General features: G+C 53.5%; 1 long non-coding RNA gene across 1 annotated transcript; it reads left to right on the forward strand.

Annotated features, from left to right (window-relative positions):
• Positions 1-930: 930 nt before the first annotated feature.
• On the forward strand, positions 931-21,278 carry LOC130684769 (uncharacterized). Its single transcript, XR_008999094.1, has 3 exons — positions 931-2,001; positions 9,554-9,751; positions 20,831-21,278. It is a non-coding gene; the product is annotated as an uncharacterized LOC130684769 (long non-coding RNA).
• The last annotated feature ends 209 nt before the right edge of the window (positions 21,279-21,487 follow it).

The raw sequence follows: 21,487 nt of genomic DNA on the forward strand, positions 1-21,487 counted from the left end.
AAACAGGTATCGCCAGGCCCTCATCAATTCCCCCACCCCCACTCTCAGCCCGGGCAGCTTCCACCACGTGGCCCTTCGTTAATACCTTACTGTTAAAATGCTTAAACATCCTAGTGGGAGTAAATCACATTTAGGTTTTATACTCTTTCCTAACAAAGGCCGGGCAGGCCTTGAGTGTGACAGACCCATGAAGTCCCTGTGAGCTGGACGTTCATGTCACTGAAGACGGTTATGGCTGGGGTCTCTGGCAGCGGCTTGAACGAACTCGCCAACCCATTGGATTCTGGTCACAACTCTGGAAAGGAGCAGAGGTACGATTCACTTTGACAGACAAACAACTGGCTGCTGTGTCTCACGCCTTGCTGGCTACAGAACCCATCACTGGAATGGCCCCGATAAAGGTAATAACCACCTATCCCATCTTGGGGTGGGTACGAGACTGGACCCAAAAGCCAAGGAGTGGTGTGGCACAAACGCCCACACTAGTCAAGTGGAGTGCTTACCTGCAGCAGTGTAGTGCCCTCTCTAGTAGCCCCTTGAGTGAAGAACTCCAATGCTTGTTGGGGCCGGTGACATATACTAGTGAAAAGCAGGAAGAACTTGCTTTTGAACCATTAGTAGCAGAGTCCCTATTGGGAGCAAAGAGCCCCTATACCCGAAGATGCATGGTACACAGACAGCTCCAGCCATGGGCAGCCCCCAAAGTGTAGGGCCATAGCTTTCCATCCAAAGACTGAGACAATATGGATGGAAGATGGTGAGGGGAAGAGCAGCCAGTGGGCAGAGCTGCAGGCTGTGTGGCTTGTGATCAGCCGGGAGCCCTCCCCTAGAGTTGTCTGCACTGACAGCTGGGCTGTGTATCTGGGCTTGACCCTGTGGCTACCAACCTGGTACCATGCCAACTGGCTGGTTGGTCACCAACCCCTTTGGGGGCAAGAGTTGTGTCAAGACTTATAGGCCTGTGGTCAGACCAAAATAATTAGAGTTACCATGTGACAGGTCATTTGCCACTGGCATCCCAGGAAATGATGAGGCAGATAAGTTGGCCCAGATATGTTGGTTAGAAGGAAAGCCTGCCTCTGATGTAGCCTGCCAATGGCTACATCAGCATTTGTTGCATGTGGGGCAAAAGACAATGTGGGCTGTAGCCCGTCGGTGGGGCTTGCCTTTGACCTTCGAAGAAGTTAGTAGAGCCCGCCAGGAGTGCGTTGTGTGCTCCAAAAGGGACTTACACCGACAGCAGCATGGGGCAATAGCTAAGGGGCCTATACCCCTCGTCAGGTGGCAGATAGACTATATTGGGCCTCTACCTGTGTCAGAAGGATATCGGTGTGCCATGACTTGTGTGGACACAGCTACTGGACTTCTGGTTGCTTTTCCTACCCGTTGTGCAGACCAGCAGATGACCAAAAGAGGCCTGGAGCACCCCTTTGCTGCCTATAGTCGACCACAGGTAATTGAGAGGGATCAGGGCACCCATTTTACTGGACATGCACTGCAAGGATGGGTGGACAGCTGGGAATCAAGTGGAAGTTTCATGTGCCATACAATCCTACCGCAGCAGGCATGATAGAGAAGCACAATGGCTTGTTAAAATCCTGACTAAAGTCAGATACCAATAGCCTGCGGGGATGGTCAGTCTGCTTATGGACTGTGCTATGGCGTTTGAACGAGAGACCCTGAAAGGGAGCCCTGAGCCCCATAGACATGTTAACACATATGGCTGCCTCCCCTATACAACTGCAAGTTCAAACCAAGGAAGAATCACTGAAGCTGAGGTTCGGCCACCAGAATAACATCTTGCTGCCAGCACCAACTGCACTGAACCCCGGAGACTCCGTTGAGTGGACATGGCCTTGGACCTTTTGACACATGGACCAATGATGGCTGGCTCTCCTGGCACCTGGGGACAAGGCCTGGAAGCTGGCCTCCTGTGTATTCCTGGAATAACAGCAGAGTGGCTGCCAAAGGTCACAGTAGTATATCCTGAACGGCCAGAAGGTAGGAGCATCTTACCAGGGAGTTTTGTTTTATCATTATGGCCTGTGCATGCACCTCTGGTAGCACTACATATAGACCCTTCAGTAACCCCCATAAAAGTATGGTATGGTAGACCTGGAAGGGACCCCCTTCCTGCCACTGTCCTATCACAGGACCACTCTCTTGCATGCATCCTACCTGATGGACAAGATTTGCCTATGTGGGTGACATTGAGACATGTGTCTTATTGCTCCTAAAGTCTTTGTGGATTGGGAACTTCCTCTGGCTTGAGGACTATTATAATTTTTGTTATTATCTCTAAGTTGTTGTTATCTTCTGTTGCTATTGTGGAATCTGGTTACAGGGCTCCAGCTTTCTCACACAGGGACCTTTACAGAAGATTGAAAGCGTGTAGATTGTAAGGTGAGAATCCTGGAGGGGTGGAGTGTGGGGAAGTTGGGGTTCCTGTGGCCAGGATCCTCACTGAACTTAAACCACCTGATGATGTAACTGGCCTGTTGCTAGGCTACCACTTCCACATCTTTAGGCAATAAGCCATTATTGCACTATATAGAGAGCTTGGCCTAGTGCTCTGGGCAGAGGCAGAGACGCTAGTGCTCAACCTACCACCGGAGAACAAGCCAGGTAATAAACCCCCAAAGAACGTTCTGCTGTCAATTTCTTTGGTCACATTGAATCCACAGTGAACTTGCCCGGGGCTGGAACCCACTGGCAAGACGACTGCATTCACAGGCCCCAGCTCACAGTGCACAGTGAGGGGTCACTGCAGTATCCCCTGAGCAGGTGGGGCAAATGGCAGCAGAGGCATGAGAGCAGGACAAGGAGGGTGAGTTCTGGGCCAGGAGGCTCTGTCCACACCCCCTCCCTGCCTGGGCCGCCTACCCTTGGGCCCCTGCCTACCTCAACTTCCTCCTGCGTGGCTGGCCTCCCTGCCACAGGACCTTTGCTTGCACCCATCCTTTCCTCTGCGGGGCCTGCCTTCCTTCCCTTTCTCACAGTTGCAACTGAGATCAATGTAGTGAGAAGGAGGAGCAGGTGTGGTGATGGAGAAATACTTGGTGGGAAGGGAGAGGGTGTGATGTAGGCTGAATAACGGCCTATAAAGATCTTGCAGTCCTAACCTCCAGGTCCTGAGAATATATGACTTAATGTGGCAAAAGGGGCTGTCTTGCCAATGGGTTTCAGCCCCGGGCAAGTTCGCTATGGATTCAATGTGACCAAAGAAAATTGACAGCAAAATGCTCTTTGGGGTCAAAAGGTTACACCCAACTTTATTTCCAGGTGGCAGGTCAGTCACTAGAATCCCGTTCACTCAGAGTGAGTCTGCAGGCAGCAAGCTGGTCTCTGCCTCTGGGCCCCTCTGTCCATACAGCCGTCCTCCGGGCCTCTGTCCTCGGCGCTGCCACCACTCCAGCCTCTGCTCTGCTCTTCTGCAGCCTTGCAGCCCTGCTACCATGTTGTGCCCAGAGCACTGGGCGGAGCTCCTTATATAGAGTCAACAGCCATGTATTGCCCACAGGTGTGCAGTGAGCTAGCCAACCAGGGCCAGGGGAGAATCCAGGCCACAGGAACTCTCATTTTATCCACAGGACTTTGACATGTGATACAGTTAAGGCTCTTGGGACAGGAGGTGGTTCTGGATTATCGGGGTGGGCCTGTGTGATCTCACGGGTCCTGGGGGCAGGAAGTCAGAGTGGGGTGATACCCGAACAGAGTCAGATGGTGTGGAAAGGGGCCATGAGCGCAGGGGTGCCGTGCCCCTAGGAGCTGAGGAGCCATGGAAATGGGTCCTCCCCTCGGAGCTCCAGGAGGAATCCGCCCTGCCCACACCTTGATTTTAGGCTTCTGATCTCTGAACTACAGGAGAGTAATTGTGTGTTGTCTTGAGCCACTAAGTCTGTGGCCTTGGGTGCAGCAGCCCTGGGACCTCCCCCCGGGGGCAGACGGGCCAAGGCAGCGAGGTGAGAGGAAGCGCTTTCTGCCTGAGCTGTGTCCTGAAGTGAGCCAGGGCCACCCGAGAAGGGACCAGCCAGCCCAGTGCCCACCGGCTAGCATTCCAGGGTCCTCGAGGGGGGAAAGGGCTTGGTGTGAGTCCTGGAGAGCACGGGCGGGCAGGTGGGTGTGTGGACCAGGCTGGGAGGTGGGGGCAGCCTCACCGCCCGGAGCCCAGCCCCCTCCTGCGTCTGGGTGGGCAGACACAGGGCCTCGTGTGACTTCCTGTCTTTCTAGTTTGTGTCTCTGCTGGGTTCCCAATTCTCCACTTCCCTGGAGCCCAGAAATGTTCCAGCTGTGTCCACTTCTCTCCCCACCGTGGCCACTACCCCGGTGCAGGCCTCTGGCACCACCTGCCTGGACTCCTTGCTGATCCCCCACTTTAACTATACTTATCTTTTTTTGGGGGTGGTGGTGCAAGTAGTTTATTTGGGTGGTGATCCCAGGAGGCACCACAGGAGGTGGGGAAATGAGATAGGGAGGGTCAGGAACGCGGAGAATTCGCTCCCACCTTGCTTTGAGGGGCCTAGGCTTCAGGTCACCTCAGTGGGTCAGGGCGACAACCAACACCTGCAAACCCTAGGTGGGTGCCCCAGGGAAGGTGGCTTGAGGGGAAAGAGACAGGCTGAGACCAGCAGTCAGGGCCTCAGGGTGCCTGGTGTGAACCCACTCCTGATGTGGGGAAACAGGACAGAGAGGCCACAGGTGATGTACTAAATACTGAGATCATGCTCTGGAATTCCGTATAGGCCTGCCACGGGTACATACATACAAAATAACATACAAGTTGATGCATTAAATTAGTCACAGTTTTCCCTGGAACTGGTGCAAAATGGCAGAGTCATTCTTGAGTTAGTGGTCTGGTGTCTGCTGTCTGTGAGAGGGCCACTTCCTAAACTTTCTGGCAGAAGGAGCTATTTTCCAGATAAAACTCAAGACTGCTTATCTCCTGATAAGTCTGTTTGATCTGGAATGTTCTCTGAGGCTTGGTTCCATCTGCCAGCCAAGCAGATTATACTGATGTGTGTGTGTGTGTGTGTGTGTGTGTGTGTTTCACACTTTTTTCTTTTAAAAATTGTTTTAACTCTAGGATATTAAAAAAAAAATTGTGTGAAATACACCTACCACCAACCTTGCCATTTTGACTCTTTTAAGTGTGCAGTTCTGCGGCATTCAGTGTGTTCACACTGTTGTGCGACCAGCTCCACCATCCGTCTCCAGGATATTTGCATCTTGCAAAACTGAAACTCTGTCCCCACTAAACCCCACTAAACCCCACTAAACGCTTCGCCCTCCCTCAGCCGTGGCGTCGGCCATCCTACCTTCTGTCTCCGTGAAATCTGATGACTCTAGGTCCTCATCTAAGTGGAATTACACAAGATTCATCTCTTTGTGGCTGTATTTCCTGTGGCATGATATCCTCAAGGTTCGTCCCTGTTGTAGTGGGTGTCAGTATTTGTTTTCGTTTGAAGGCTAAATAACGTTCCATTGTACTTGACTTACCGTTGTGTTTTGTGTCTGTTGATGACACTTGTGTTGCGTCTGCATTTTGTCTGTTGTGAACAGTGCTGCTGGGAACATGAGCCTCTGCTTTCAGTTCTTGTGGGGATGGACCCAGAAGCCAAACTGCTGGATCACATGGTAGCTCTCTTTTTAATTTTTTGAGTCTCCACCATACTGTTTTCCACAGCAGTCGCGTCATTTTGCATTCCCCCCAACAGGGCACGAGGGTTCCGGTTTCTCCATATCCTTGGCAACACAAGTTATTTTCCTAGGAGCCATCCTAAAGGGGGCAAGGTGTATCTCACTGTGGACACCTCAACGTAACTTCTGAACAAAGAAAACAATAATGTGCTTTGGCCTCCCAGAACCCAGCTGTCCCGTGTACAAAGATACACTAACCCGCCCTCCAAAGGAAGAGCCACAAACAGTCCTGTTTGTCCCTTTCTCCATTTCTGGGCGTCCACTTCCCTTCCAGCTGAGCCGCACCCCTGTCTATATCCTGTAGCCGAAATCCTAGGCATTGGGTCACCACCCCTCACACCTGCGGCGGATGGAGTAGGAGCAGGAGGCGGGGAGAAAACCCCCAGAACCACGTCCTCGTTCCTGCGATCCCAGCGCAGTGGACGCCCCTTGCTTTCTTTCCCTCTGCCTGTTCCAAACCACTCCCTTCGCCCTCTGCACCCATCTTGGCCTGTGGCTCTTTGCCGGGCGGGGGACCCAGACCTCCATTCCTGAAGGCTCCATGCTATCAGCAGGCCTGCCTCCTTTGGGTTGCTGTGGGTTTGCCCCGCAGGACCCAGCATCCCAGGGGAGCCTCGGAGACTCTCCTGCTGTCCAGGCACATGCCCCACTGTGCTGCAGCCCCCGGTGCCCTGGGAACCGGGGCCAGCCACCCCAGCTGTCACAGCAATGCCCGTCTCCTCTTGGTTCAGAGCCGAGACTACATCCTAGAGTCCTATCACCCAGCCATTCGAAGGCCCTTCCTTCATTCAGAAATGTTTAGGATGATGGGGAACATGGCCAGACAGAGAATTCGGTGGGCATAAACCTATTGATGCACTTCATCAATTTATGGAGAGATGTCCTGATCAGAAGCAGTGTTGTGGGGAATATAATAATGGCCAAGAAGTTTCTGAAGGTCCATGCGCGGTGGTTTGGGCAGGGGAGGCAGATTCGTGTTCAGAGCAAGTCGTTATTCCAGGGAAAGCAAATCGCCACCCCTTCCAAGGTGGCGGTGGTCCCGTGACACCCACCCATCCCCCGCGGCTCGCTGTCCCCTGGAGGGCGGTGTCCCCGTGGGGCATCTGGCCTCCCAGCTGTGTCAGCTGCGGGGGCGGAGGCTGGAGCTGCTGAGCCCATGCAATGCGGGGTGGCTGGGGACACAGGTCAGGGGGTCTCCCCCGCGAAGTTGGCCTTTGGTGAGTATTTACATGGAACACAAATACCTAGCTGCCCGCCTTGTGTCCGCTAAAAGAAATTCTTCCTCATGCCTCCGCCCCAGACTTCCTGTGACCAGTGAAGTAGGTGTTGTGAGTGTCTGGCCGTTTGCTTCTGCATCTGACTTGTGCCTGCGGGACCTGCTCAAGTCTGACGTCCTGCATCTCACTTCCGCTCGACCAGGTGGTGCTCTGGTGCACAGCTATGTCTATAGCTAGTTGGATTGGTTAATGTCTAGTTCAAGATTGGCAGCTCAGATCAACGGTAGCTTTGAGAGTCATGGCCACACACTTAGTCTCTGATAGGGCCAACAGCAAGCCAGAAGCAGCTTTTTAAGAAGAGGACAGTTTTCTTCAAAAAAAGACATGCTTTGCTCCAAAATTCCAACGGTCTGTTCAGTATGCACCTATAGGAGCCTGTAAGAGGCTTCGTAAAGAATCCCCACTTTCTCCGGACACCTCAAGATCTGGGGGTTTTGTTGGGGTGACTGGCCCACACAGTAGAGAAGGCTGCCCTGCAGCCTGGATGGACTGCAGAGCCTTCTCTTGTTTTGGGCCCCATTCAAACCTGGAGGCCTTACAGGTGGCCCAGTGAATCAGCTGAAAGAACACCTCTCATGAGATACAGGTTGCATCCCACGTCTAAAGACACCCACTAGGTGCTGTGCTGCCTTCTCAGCTATAGCAGCTGCCTGGTGTAGTGACCTGTACTCGGAGAAGGTATCTCAGGAGGCCCCAGACCACTGTACCTCTAGAAATTTACTGATATGATAGGCCCCTGTGTTCTGTGGGGCTCACTTCCCAGCCTCTGGCATGCACACATGCACGTGTACCACGATTCCTAGAGTATGTGCGCTTCTTGCACGTCATCCAATTGGCAACGGCGTCCGTATAGCGGATCAGTCTGTCGTCCTGTGGGATGGCAGGTAATCCACGTTCCTGGCAGCTAGATCACGACAGCTGGAGACGTGACTGGCCTGAGACAAGATGCGGTGAGCTGCTGTCTTGGCCACGTGAGAACGAACTTTTCACTTGTTTTTGCTTTTTGAATAACAGGTATAGAGAAAAAAGAATTTTCCAGGTACTGGGAGCTGTGTTGCTTTGCTTCGGTAAGGATCCCGAGTCAGGGAGAGCATGTGGACTTGGAACACCAGCTGACCGACTTTATAATACTACTCTTGGTTTTTTATTCGGAAAGAGAGAGCCAGTTGCTGGCCCTTATTGCTCCATCAGTCCCTGTTCTACGAGTTAGGAAACCGCTGCGTGGATTCTGCCCCCTGCTGGGATGGTTCCTTCTCCCTGTGCTTCCAGAAGGGGGAGCGGCTCCCGGGTGGGTCTGAGGGCCCTTGAGCCTGGTGTGGGCTTGTTGACTGCTTGACGTCCACATGATCTGCTTTGACTGGGGGCCACAGTGGCAGTTCGGGTCCCCCTGGATCCACATTGGCTCAGGCCCAGTGAAGGGGTCCCTCTGCTGTCCCCCTCAATCTGGGTGCTCCCATTTCCCATCCATGCTTCCCAGGTGAATGGCCTCTTCTGGGGAAAAGCAAGCGGGACATGTGAAGATCACACATTTTTAGTAGGACAGTGGTCTTTCCTTACAAGGTTCTAAAAAAAATCTGGGAACTGGAGGAGGGGCCAGGAGTCCCTGGTGATCCAAGTCAGGTCTGTTGATCAGGTCTAGAGTTTTTTGTTTGTTTGTTTGTTTCTTATTCAAATCAAGTAAGATCTCTGTGGGCTGCTCCTCTGTTGGAGAACCAGGTTAAATTACAGATATTGAAAATGGTTGACAACCAGCAATTTTGGGTGGTTAAACCAAACATTTCAGTCCCAGGTAACTTCACGATCGATTGACCACTGCCACCATCTCTGTGCATCAAGCCATTCTGATTACGGCGGCTACTGTGCGGTAACGACACCCTCCCCGTCTCCCTGGCCCCTGCCGCCCTGGAAGTCCATCATCCCCTCCGAGTTCAGGAAGCCCACTGCAGGGGAAGCATCTCCCACTGTCTTTCTGGGCCTGACACCTGTAGGGGCTGTCGCCATACTTAGCTCCAAGGTTCCTGTCAACAGATCCTGGAAATATCCCTCAATTCTTCTGCCATGTGAAGTACATCTTCCTGGGTTAGATTTCGTGCCTGTGCCCTTGGAGTGTTCTGTGATTTGAGTTTAGTACAGATTCAGAAGCAGGAGGTGGTGGTGGGCTCTGGAGGAAGTGTATCCCTTAGAAGGGGTCGTGGTGCAGCAGTTTCTTCAAGCTAACGTCTGAGAGAGAGGGCCAGGGGCTGTTTCGTGGGCAAGAGGGGTGCTGCGGAATGTGGGGCTTCAGTGTTTAGCTGCACTAGATCTTCCCAAAAGGAATCTGTTCTGACGATCAGGGTTCCCTCTTTCCCAACTGATGCCCTAATTTTGACTGTGGCCACGAGTTCAAATTGTTGTGTTGTGATTTAGCTACTTACCCATAGGGTCAGAGTTTGGTTTGGTTTTTCTGAAATCTCAACCCTGGCTACAAGAGGGTTGGGCTTTTTTAGGGCAGTGACAGTCATTTTCTGGTACCTTGACTTGGCCGTGAGCCGAGGTGCTTAGAGCCTTGAGCTCACACCATTTTCCTCCAACTTCTGCAGTGCATCCCCAAGAGGCCGGCGGCTTCACAGCACGTGTGCTCTGCTGGGCTGTATTTTCACTGTCATATTCTGCTGTGGCAGCTGTGCGTCGCCATGCTGTCCTCCGTAGGCGACTCCCTGTGACCGGCGGTGATGACCTAGGTAACTGGGCTGTATGCTCACATGACTACCCGCAGCCTGTTCACGACTGGCAACGAGGTAATAAATGCCTTTAACTATGATCAGGCCAGAGAACACATTTCAGGTTCTCATTTTTAAGGTTTTGCTCTTCTAGGCCCCACTTCTGTTATAGAAAACCGCCTCTCCCTGAGTTTGATCAGGGAAAGAAAGCTACAACATGTTCTCTGGAAGTAAAGGCCTTGATGCAGACCCCTGGGCTTCTGTGAAGGCAGAGGGGAAGGTCTGGGAAGCCGCGGTGGAGGCTCAGGGGGACAGGCACTGCCCACTTTGACCTGAGGCACGGGGGCAGGTGGGAAGCGGAGGTCAGGGAGAGGCCCGGGAGAGACCGCCTTGGGCTGCCATGGCCGTGTGTGAGAGCCCGCTGAGGACTCCCGTCCCGGCTTGCAGATGGCCGCCGTCGCGTGCCCCCTCACACGGCAGGGAGAGCCAGCGAGCAATCTGTGTCCCTCCGAAAAGCACATTGGTCCCGTCACAGGGCCCCACCCTCCTGACCTCATCCAACCCCACTGCCTCCAAATACCACCCCATTGGGGAGTGGGCTGTGACCCAGGGATCATGGTGGGGTGCCGACAGTCAGTCCACGCAACTGTCACACTCTCTATGTCTCCTTTTTGTGTGTCCGTATTTAGAACCTCCATGTTTTCGTCCCTGTGGTTACCTTCAAACCTTTATATAGCACCCCTTGTCCCTCACTTTGTCGGCCTTTGGGTTTCCTAGTCTGAGCGGTGTGCTCTTTTACGATTCCTTTAAAATTTTGTTTTTATTTCAGGGAACTTTCTTGAACTACCATTTCTGACGCCTGTCCTGTTCCGCGGCCTTGGTTTCCCCTGGGATTCCTCTTATGTGCCTCTTGGATCTTATTTGCCAATTTTGTACATTGATAATTTTCCCTCAATATTTTTTGTTGTTTCAACATCTCTTTTTGATTTTTAAGTGTTTTTCCACAGCCTGCTTTTTTTAAGGCGCTGTTTGTAGCACTTCTCAGCTCTTTCATCCTTTGTCTTCACTTCTAAAGAGTTTTCCCTCTTATTTCAATTCTTTTCTGAGTTGACACCTCCTTTCACATTTTCTTTTTCTCCAATTGCTTTGTTTCTGAATTTTTCTTAGTTCTGATTTGCGCTATTCATTCACAATTTCTACTAGTTTCTTAATATCTAAAGTAATAGATAATATTCAGCCATAAAAATGAAGGAAATCCTGCCATTTTTGACAACATGGAGGGACCTTGAGGGTGTTATTTAAGTGAGATACATCAGACAAAGACAGATACCATGTGATCTCGCTTATGTGAGGAATGTATAAAAGCTGAATTCATAACGACAGAACGGATCAGTGGTTGCCAGAGGTAGGGGGCTGGGCTGGGGGCTGGGCTGGGGGCTGGGGGGAGTGAGTGAGAGCCGTCAAAGGGCTTCTGGGCATCTGCATCTGGGGGTTCTCTCCCTGCGCACCAGGTGAAGCACTAGGAGAAACCTCGACCTGGCCGGGGGAGGGCTCTTGACTCTGAAGAGAACGGATTCTGGAGCAGGTTGGACGAGTGCAGGTAAGGAAGGGACTCATGAACGCGGGAGCGGCAGGGAGTGGCAGCAGCTGTGCCCACAGCAGAGGGCGAGGAGGAGCAGAGAGAGGAGAGGGCAGCTCACTGAACTGCTGCCTGGTACAGGGCACATCCTCGCCACCTTGTAAAGCCAGCGTCCCTGGGCGTTCAGCGTCCACTTGGATCTGCATGGCATGGGGACTAAGCCCCGACCACCCCAGGGTTTGGGGGAGCCGCAGAGCCCTGGGTGGAATGAGATTATGTTCTGAGAACTTCCCGAGGGCAAAGAAAGGAGATTTGGGGGCAGGCTCCTAAACAGCATGATCCTACAGCTGCAGTCCTGCCCGGGTCACCCAGGCGACGGGAACTTGCAGGCCCAGATCAGAGCTCTCAGCAGGGCTTCCCTGCTTGTCTGGAGCAGGTCAGAGACAGAGTGAAGACCTGTGCTAAAATCTAGAAAACAGAATGAAATAGCAAAGTAACAAAGACACTTACCACTGGAAGAGCACAGAGAAAATGCAATAAGTTGAACAGTGAGAAGTTATTTAAGGCAAAAAGTACACACTCAAAGAAAGAGCAGTGCAGGCAACCTCAGAGAGGGGGTGCACTTAAGGACTTGGGGTTCTGTTTTTTAAGGCTTTTAAGAATGGGGCAAAGGGCCAGGGAAGGGGGAGTGTAGGCTTCACGTGTGGTCTCACGATGTCCGTCTCCAGTGACAGACATTATGTCACCATCCATGGTCTGTCCTCTAGATATTCTGCCAGGTAAACTTAACACAAGGAATTCATTGATCCTGTTCTTCTCCGAGGTAGCGGTTCCCCTCAGGCAGTGGGGACATACAGGTGAGGGCTGCCCGCCCTGCCTTAGGGTAGGCTGTTGGCCGATTACCAAAGAACGCATTGGGAGGCTTACCTCCTAACTACCTGGTTTTTAAAATGGAGTCTTGACCTTGAGATGGGGTCCCTCCTGTTCTGACTCTACTGTTTATATCTGGGCATTTTTCATCACAGGCAGGGAAACTTAATCATGATGCTTGTCCCAGGTCCCCACCCTACTTCAAAAGGTACAAACTTCCAGTTACAAGATAACTAAGTTCTGGGATGTACACGTCAAAATATAAATGACAGAATAAAGTAAATTGGCAGCTCACTTGGAGATGTTAAGCTCCCAGTTCTCACCTGCTTGGAAGGCATCTTTTGGGTACGAGTTCACGGGCTGTGGAGGGTTCGCATTCTGCTCCTCATTCTGTGCTTTGCATAGAGAGTTTGGGTGGGTTTTGACTACAGTTCTTTTCTGCTGCTTGTGTTTTTCCCAGTGAGATGAGTTTTTCTGACTCTTTGGGAAGGCAAAGTGGGTTTCATCCTCTCCCTGCCCTGCCCTGTCCTGGACAGCTGGCCCCCGACAGTTTCCTCTCAGTGTGACACTTTGTCTGGGCGGGAGGTTTCGTGTTTTATAGTTCAGGGGTCCCCGGAGGCTCTGCACCACCTGGCCTTGCCGCTGCCTCCTTGCACCCACTACAAGCAGAAGCCGGCGCGTGCCCCCCCAGTCACAGACTCCACTGTTGGGTGGGACCCCTGTGCTTTCAGTGGACAGTGCGTGGGAGGTCCTCCATTCTCGGGACCACCCGGCCCCGGTGACTGCCCTCTCTTGCTGTTGCCCCTGTGACCTGGGGCTCACAGCTCTGTTCATTCAACTGCACCTGCTTGCAGGCCTCCCTGCCCCAGAGTCTCACTGTGGCTGTTACTCATGAGTTTGGGGTTTTGCTTTCCTAGGTGCTCTGCCCATTTTTGTAGGAGAATTTTGGAAGATCAAAACCCTATAGCATCACTGTGTCTTCTTCCCAAAATTGCCTTCAAGCCCCTCTGACTATGTAGTAAACGAATTGTTCTGAGAGTGTTGGCCACAGCTCAAAGTGGACCATTCTTCAACAGCAACATGTAGCACCACAGAACAGAGCATGACACTTGTGGGACCTGGGCCTTTCCAGGTCCCCGTCACCAGACTGCAGAGGCCCTGTGAAGAGAGCTGCAAGCAGGGCTGCCTCGTATGGTTGCTGGGCTGTGCACTCCTCAAATGCACCTGGTTAAGGGGATAAGTGGGGCAGAACTCCAGTTCATGCTACTTGTTGAGCCCTAGGTCCCGTCCTGGGGCCACACCACTCCACCCCCCAGAAGCTCGTATGTGCTGGTGGCTTCCGTGACTATAGGGAAGGGTGCGACTGCACATCTTTCTTCTGCAGTGGGGTTCCCTGCAGGGGGGTCGCAAATGTGGGCTAGGCCCCGAGGTCTCTCCCTGAGATGGTGAGCACCATCACCTGGGTACATGCACATCCTCCGGGTACCAAAGCCTCTCCCAGCGGGAATGCAGGCTCCCCCCACCTCTGTCCTCACCCAGCATCACCTGGGAAATAGGCTTAGGCAGCGGGAGGGGTGGACCCTTGGCCAGGCTGGAGCTGGGAGAATCAAAGGAGTCTAACAGCTAGGGTGCTGCTGGCCCGTCCCAGCGTGGCCTAGCCAAGGGGGCCCCTGGCAGAGGGACCCGAGGGCCACGCCCCTCCTGGAGGGGTCTCCCCAGGTTTCCAGCCCCTGCCCCTGGCATGGACTGTTCGGTTCTAGCCTGTGCTTCTGTGGTTCTCTCTGCCTGCCATTCCTTGGGAAAAAAACCATGCAGCCTGCAGGGCCCAGCTCAAACATCACCTCCTCCAGGAAGCCTCCCTCCCCACCGATGCTCAGCTGTACGCTCCTTCCTAAGGGCCGCCACTGATGTGCTGCTTCCCTTCAACACTCATGGCTTCAGTCATTCAACAAATGTTTGTTGAGCACCTACTGTGTGTTCAATCTCTGAAGTGAGCTCCAGAGGGAATGACAGGCCTGGCTCCTGTTCCTTTGGAACATGAGGTCTGGTTGTAACTGCCTCTTCCTGGGGATGGCACGGTGACTGACCCTCCCCTGGCACATGGAGATGCCTGTGTCCAGCGTGGCATGCCCACCCGCTCTGTGGGGCGCTGGGAGTACCCTGCCAGCATTCTCTGAGCAGCTGCCTGGCTCCCCTGGGGGGCGCTGCTGGCTCTCCAAGAGGCTCGCAGGGTCCCCCCACTGCCCGGGATAGGTGGGGCTGCTCCTCGGCCCACAGAGCCGTTCTTGCCCGCGAACTGTGGTCTCCCAGCCTCGCAGGCCCCTCGCAGGCTGAGGCAGGGTGAGGCCTCCCCGGTCGGCATGCCTACCAGTCCCTTTGTGGCCGAGAGTCCAGGGGCCTCCCCTTTCGGACTCCGGGAGCTGGGTTTTTGAGTCCCGGTGGACCCTGCCCCCTGGCCCAGGGTCTGCCAAGGGGCCCTGGGAAGCTGGCCTGGCAGTGGCCTGAGAGCTCGGGCTGCTTCCCGGCTGTCACAGGTCTGCCTGCTTCTGTCTCTGCCCAGGGTGCCCCATCCTCCACGGCACACTGGCCCCGTAGCCCTGAGGTGGGTTGCCCACGGAGACCCCCTCCTGTCCCCCACCTTCTCTCCTCCGCCTGGGGTTCATCATACAAATGGCCACGCCAGAGCACAGTCCCCCCCCACAGCCCTCTTAAGGACGGAGTGTGAGCACATCTGCACTGCCCAGCACTGGTCCCTAGTGATTCCCAGGAGACACCTGGTCTCCTGGGGGCGTCTGCCTCCTGCCCCCTCTTACCCCCCCACACCCTAGCCCACCACCCTTTAAAAGCATTAATCCCATTGTGTCTCCCTCCTGCTTGAGATCCTCCAAAGGCCTCCCCTTGACCCCAGAAGGTGATCTATACCCCTCAGCATGGATGCCAGGCCCTGCAGGGTCTGCTCTGCCGCCCACCTTCACCTCTGCCCTGTCCCCTCCAGGTGGCCGTGCTCTGCCCTCCGTCACTCCCCCACACACCCTGCCTCTTGCCCCACCCCAACGCCAGCTCCTCCTCATCCGTCAGACTCCAGCTACTGTGTGCTTGCCTCCGGGGGTCCTCCTTTACTGTCTCTGAACACAGCCCCGCCATGGGTGCGCTTGTCAGAATGGAGATATAATTCACTTACCATAAAATGCATCCCTTGAGAGCATGTGATTCAGTAATTCTTAGAATATTTGTAAGGTCATGCAGCATCACCACTGCCCCGTTTCAGAGCACTGTCACGGCGCCGGGGAAGCCCCGTGCCCACTGGCAGTGACCCCCCCACCCCCCACGGACCCTGGCGACTGTCATCTGCTTTCTTTCTCTGTGGTTTTCCTCCTTCTGGACACTTCACATAAATGGAATCATATACTATGTGGCCTTTTGTATCTGGTTTCTTCACTTAGCACGATCGTTTTCAAGATTCAGCACTTCTTCCCTTTACATGGCTGATCAGTATCGCATTGTGCGGATATTATGCGTTTTGTTCATCCACTGGTCCCTTTGCCCATGCTTTTGATTTCTCTGCATGCTTGACTCATTTCCAATCTCCTGGATGAGATGGTCACCCCGAGATGGAAGGCCTGGTCTGTGTGCCCCTGGCTGTGGCCCCATGATGGCCTTGCAGGGCACATGGGGGTGCTCGGTGAATAGGGGAGCATAGGGTCGTGTGAGCTCTGTGCTGCCTCATTGCAGCTGCTGCTATTGGTGCCTATGGCTAGGGCCACACACTCACCAGTGGTGCCCTCCTACCAGGGCCTGTGCACCTCTGTGCAGGGAGATCTGTGCCTAGGAGAGGCCCCCAGCCAATGGCCAGTGTTGTGGGGGAGTTGGGGGAGCACCCCACTTGTTCGCCCCTAGGTGATGCCCTGGGGATGCACCTTCCGTGGCTTCCTCCCCTTTCCTGACTTGCTATTTGGGCTGGCCATCCAAGCAAACTACTCAAACCCTGCCTCAGGGGCTGCGTCCAGGGCTTGGCTAGGAAGATGCATCTGTGGTTGGGCCTGACCTGGCGCTGCCCCACGTTCCACCCCTCCAGCCAGCTTTTCAGGCAGGCCCACGTGGCCCCTTGCGTCTCCCAGGCGCTGAGCCCAGGCGCCCAGGGGCCTTCTCCCTGGGGCTGGACCCCAACCCTGCAGCCTCCAGCCCACCCGCTCTCCCGCCCCTGCCCTGCTGGCCCTTGGCTGCCAGCACGAGCCTCTGTTCCTAGCACAACAGATGATCCCGGGCTCCCCGGATTCTTGTTGTTCGCGTCATGTGTAAGATGGCTCAAAATAGTAAGTGCAGCCTGTGCCGGCCTGGGAAGTATCTGGTTTCCCAGGGGTTTGTCCCCAGGGCATGGACAAGGGGCAGTGCCACCACCGGAGGCCTGTTTTTAGCACTCTCCTTCCAGTCTTGGGCCAGGCTTGGTGTCCCTCACTTGCTGTGTGACCTCAGACCAAGCACACGGCCTCTCTGAGCCTCAGTCTCCCCAAGCAAACTGCAGGATAATTGCTGCTCTGCTCTTGTGGTGATTTTGAGGCTCAAGTGTGACAAGGGATTTGGGAATTCTTTATGATCTTAAAACACTATGTTGTGTTTGCCCCAGAACCAGTGTGAAAGGCCCTGTTCTCTGTCCCTTCTCCCTGCGAGCCTGGGAGTGGCCACCATTGTCAACCCCATTCTGTGGGCACATAAACGAAGCCCCAGTGAGGTGTCAGGGCCGCCTGAGCTCATGAGGATGGTGGTGGGGAGGGGTAAGAGCTCAGATCTAAGTGACTCAAGGCCCGTGTGTTTCTCACACTTGCATGTGGGAATTTTTACTTTTTTTCTCTTTAATGTTTTCAGCAGGCTTTTAGAAATCATTTGGAACTGTTGCAATGAGCCCCTTGGGGCCTAAGGCAGTTCCTACATGCAGTAGGCGGTCAGTGGATGCATGGATGAAGGGGTGACTGGGAGAATACAAACCACACAGCTCTGTTTAGAAAGGCCTGTGTGGACATCAGCTCACCACCCTGGTGGGTAACAAGAAACCCAGCCCTGGGGGGTTGGCCTGATGTACCCAGGAAGGAAATGAACGGAACCAGGAAGCATCCAGAACAGCCCCGGGGCCAGCCTGTGGCAGTTGGTGCCTCCAGGCTGCAAGGACATTTGGGGCCCTCTTGGGAACGCCTGTGTGCCTCGCCGCCTCACCACAAGGGTTCCGTTACTCCCCCAGAAGACAAACTGGGAACCAGACACAGAGGTGGTTGGCACTCTGCCCAAAGGAATGGGTGGGGCATGTGGTTGGGGGTTTGGAGGAGGGAGGGCATTTCTGACATTCAAATCAATTTTGTAGACACCTCTGGGGGGAAATCTGGGGAGGAGGAGCTCTGTGTTGATGGTGCCAGCCTCCGGCAGTGGCCCGTAAGACACGAGGTTGTCCTCGGGCTGAGCCAGCGTCCCCAGCAGGGCGGCGCCGCTTTGCACTGCAGGTAAGGACGCGGGCACCAGAGGCGGCGTGGGAGATGCGGGGGCTCAGCGGTAGGGGGTCCTGGGGTCATTAATGCCTGTATGTGGGGCAGGGGGCAGGGTGGGAGAGGTGGCTGCATGGAATCTCAGGTTTGTTTCCTTGCCTGGGGGCAGTGTACTTTGCAAATCACTGGCTCTGACTTTGCCCCATACTTGCTCTGGGTTGGCCTCACCTGCAGAAGGAAGCCGCTCTTTGTGGTTTTGTGTGGAGATCCCAGCCTGCACCAGGGCCCAGCTAGGCCGTCCCCGGGCCTGATCTGCCGTGGCCTGCCGGCCTCCTGCTGCCTCACCCCCTCGCAGGTCCTGTGCTCCTGGGCCTGGGGGATGGAGGGCCAGGGCTGTTTTCGGATGTGCCCCTTCCAGCCCACCAGGCAGTGTGACCTTGGGAGGACAGTCATGGAGCCCCGCCAGCTTCAGTTTCCACACCTGCTAGTAGGGGGGTGACAGCTGTCTGGGTTCAGCACGGATGTGACACCAGAGCTGCAGCGTGGAGATGACCATCTGGGCACAGGACTCAATTCACATTGAAACCAAGCCTTGTTCATCACCGATGGTGGTAGGCAGTCTTCTGAGAGGACCCCCAAGGGTCCCGCCCCCTGTGACCCCGGGGGGGCGGGGCTGGACCGGGTGGTGGCCTCTAACAGTCACGTGGTGGGGTTCGCATCTACCTCTTTAGTCTTCTCTGGTTTTTCTTGCTGCCCACTCTGACAAAGCAGGCTGCCCGGGCATCCACTGCCCTAGGGAGAGTCCCATGTGGCCGGGAGCTGAGGCCAGCCAACAGCCACCGGGGGAGACGCCATCACCTGGCCCACACCGCGCCTGCAGCCTGGCAGAGACGCAGAGCCAAAGGCCTCAGATTCCAGCCCAAGAAAAACTAGGAGATGATAAACATTTTAAACCATTAAGTTATTTGTTATGCAGCGATGGATAACCAATACACATATTAATGGGTCTTGGAGAAAACATAAGTAGCACATCAAATTAGCAATGAACAACGTAAGGGAAATGAATGAGTTTAAATCCATATGGAGATAATTATAAGATAAAAGCAGAGGTGTGGTGTAAGTCCAGGGAGAGAAAATCCCCGGGCAAAATACCTCTAAAAACTGAAATCAGTCAAAGGGAGAAATAAAGTTTAAAATCTGTTTATTGCTCAGAAACTGCAGTCAGGAGCCTTCTCTCTCTCCTGCTCCAGCAGAGGCAAAACCAGCCCTCTGCTTGCCTCTCAGGTACAGATAAGCCCTCCCTGCCCAGGTCATTACCCACTGATATGGAGATGAACTTCTCCACACCTGAGGAATGATGCAAATGCACTAAAGCCATACTTCTCTCCAGCTCTGAACGCCTATTGATATGCAGATGTACTAAAGCCTGGCGAGATATTCTGGAAATATTACAATTTTACCCACATGTGGGATGGCAAAACTCAGGAGGAAGGACAGTGACTGAAGTTTGGGAAGCTCTGGGTGCTGCTGGCAGTGACCTCAAAGCCATGGTAGGTGCGTTCAGTGTTAGCAATAACAGGGTTGTGTCAGGGGCAGTTTTCTGCCGTCCAGGTTACTGCCTGCTTTCTCCCGTGGCTCCCTGCTCCTCCCTGGCTCCTCCTGGCATCACGGCCTAAGCGCACACAACGTCCCCAAACGGGGGGGAGCAGCTTGGTGGCCCTTTTGCCATAACCCAGTGCCTGTGGGTTGAGGGGACTGTCAGGGGCAGTGTGGAGCACCTGTCACCCTGAACTAAGGGAAGGGGCCTGGGGAGGAAGGCAGGTCACCTGCTGGGTAGGCCACACAGAGACAATGGGGCAGAGAAGGACTGGAACGACTTGGCGGGTCCCTCCCTGTCCAGTCCTTCTGGTCACACTGTGCTGTCGCTGTCCACAGTGGTGCCTCTCCTCCTGGAGTAGGTCCTTCATCTGAATTCTTTTCATGCCATTTTTGGGGGAGATCAGTTTCTTTCTGAGTCTTTGGGCCTTGACTATTGTCAGCTCTGACATATCTTGTGTGCCCAAGCGGCACATCTTGGGGCAGCCTGCCCTTGGCCCCACACTAGGGATGGACACAGCCCAGATGCCATCTGTCTGCTCCCCAGGGAAAGTCTGGATGTACCAGTCCACTGGCACCTTGGAAAGTTTATTTCTGTCTCTCCTGGGAGGCCCCCACACCCAAACCAGGCTGGACACCATAAAGTCAGTGCCGATGCTTGTGCTTGCAGCACCCCCTTGAGTTTGTACCCAAACATCAAGCAAGACCCCAATAGGAGGAGACGACCTTGCGTATCCAAAGGGAGGAAGCCTACTTTCCTACCCCAACATGAGGAAGGAAGATTTTTTTTCCTTACCCAGCAGCAGCCGAGCCACTAAGAGACTGTTGCAACTTAGCCAATGAAAAGCCAGTTTGTGTGGAACCCCCAGTTTACTCCAAAGGACTTATTTCTTCTTTTTTTTCTTAAGGTATTATTGATATGCACTCTTATGAAGGTTTCACATGAAAAAAACACTGTGGTTACTACATTTACCATATTATCAAGTCCCCGCATACCCCACTGCAGTCACTGTCCATCAGTGTAAAGATGCCACAGAGTCACTATGTGCCTTCTCTGTGCTACACTTTCTTCCCCATGATCCCCCACACCATGTGTGCCAATCATAATACCCCTCCATCCCCTTCTCCCTCCCTTCCCCCCACTCTCCCCCACCCCTCCCCTTTGGTAACCACTAGTCTCTTCTTGAACTCTGTGAGTCTGCTGCTGTTTTGTTCCTTCAGTTTTGCTTCATTGTTATACTCTACAAATAAGGGAAATCATTTGGCACTTGCCTTTCTCCACCTGGCTTATTTCACTGAGCGTAATATCCTCCAGCTCCATCCATGTTGTTGCAAATGGTAGGATTTGTTTCTTTCTTATGGCTGAATAGTATTTCATGGTGTATATGCACCACATCTTCTTTATCCATTCATCTCCTGATGGACACTCAGGTTGCTTCCATATCTTATGCCAAGGGACTTTTTGTCTAAAACAGCCCCTCCCAATTCCCCCCTTTCCTCTATGAAAGAGCAATCCCTCTCCTTTGTTCTCTGGGCTTGCCTATGGTTTTGCATTGGCTTGCAAGTCCTGAATTGCAACTCTCTGCTATTCCTGAAAAAACCCATTTCATTGGTAAAATAACTGAGAGTTTTATTTTTAAGGTTGACATGGATTATCTGATGCAATCAATGTTGTCACGTGAGCCCTTAAAAGCAAAGAGATGTGGCAGAGGGGGAGGTCAGAGAGATTGGAAGCATCTTGCTGCATCTTAAAGTGTCTCATTCAAAGAATGAGAAGGCTCGATGTGCTGGCTTTGGTGATGGAAGAGGCCTCCAGCAGAAGAATGCAGGGGTCTCTAGGAAGTGAGAATGACCCTGGCAACATCTGGCAAGAAATGGGGCCCTCAGCCCTAGCCCCATGGCAGTGAATTCTGCCAACCACCTGGGTGATCCTGGCCAGGTTGCTGACACCTTGTGGCGCCCTGAGATGAGAACCCAGCTGAGCCACTGGACTCCTGACCTCCAGGACTGAGATAATAATAAATGGGAGCTGTTTTAAGTTAAATTTGGTAATGTGTCACTGCAGCAATAGGAAACAAGCTCTTTATATGTTAATACTGAAAATTCTTTATATGTATGTTGCAAATATTATTTCAAGAGTGTCACTGTATTTTTAAACTTCCTTCTCAATTATATTTAATCTTCTCAATTACATTATCAGAGGGTAAACTCAAGTTCCGTTTTGGGGGTGTGTCCTTTGGGGGCACCCCCCTGTGCCCAACACCCACATGCAAAACACAAATTCCTGGGCCCTGCTTT

This window comes from Manis pentadactyla, chromosome 9 (assembly GCF_030020395.1).
Source record: "Manis pentadactyla isolate mManPen7 chromosome 9, mManPen7.hap1, whole genome shotgun sequence".
Taxonomy (NCBI): Eukaryota; Metazoa; Chordata; class Mammalia; order Pholidota; family Manidae; genus Manis; species Manis pentadactyla.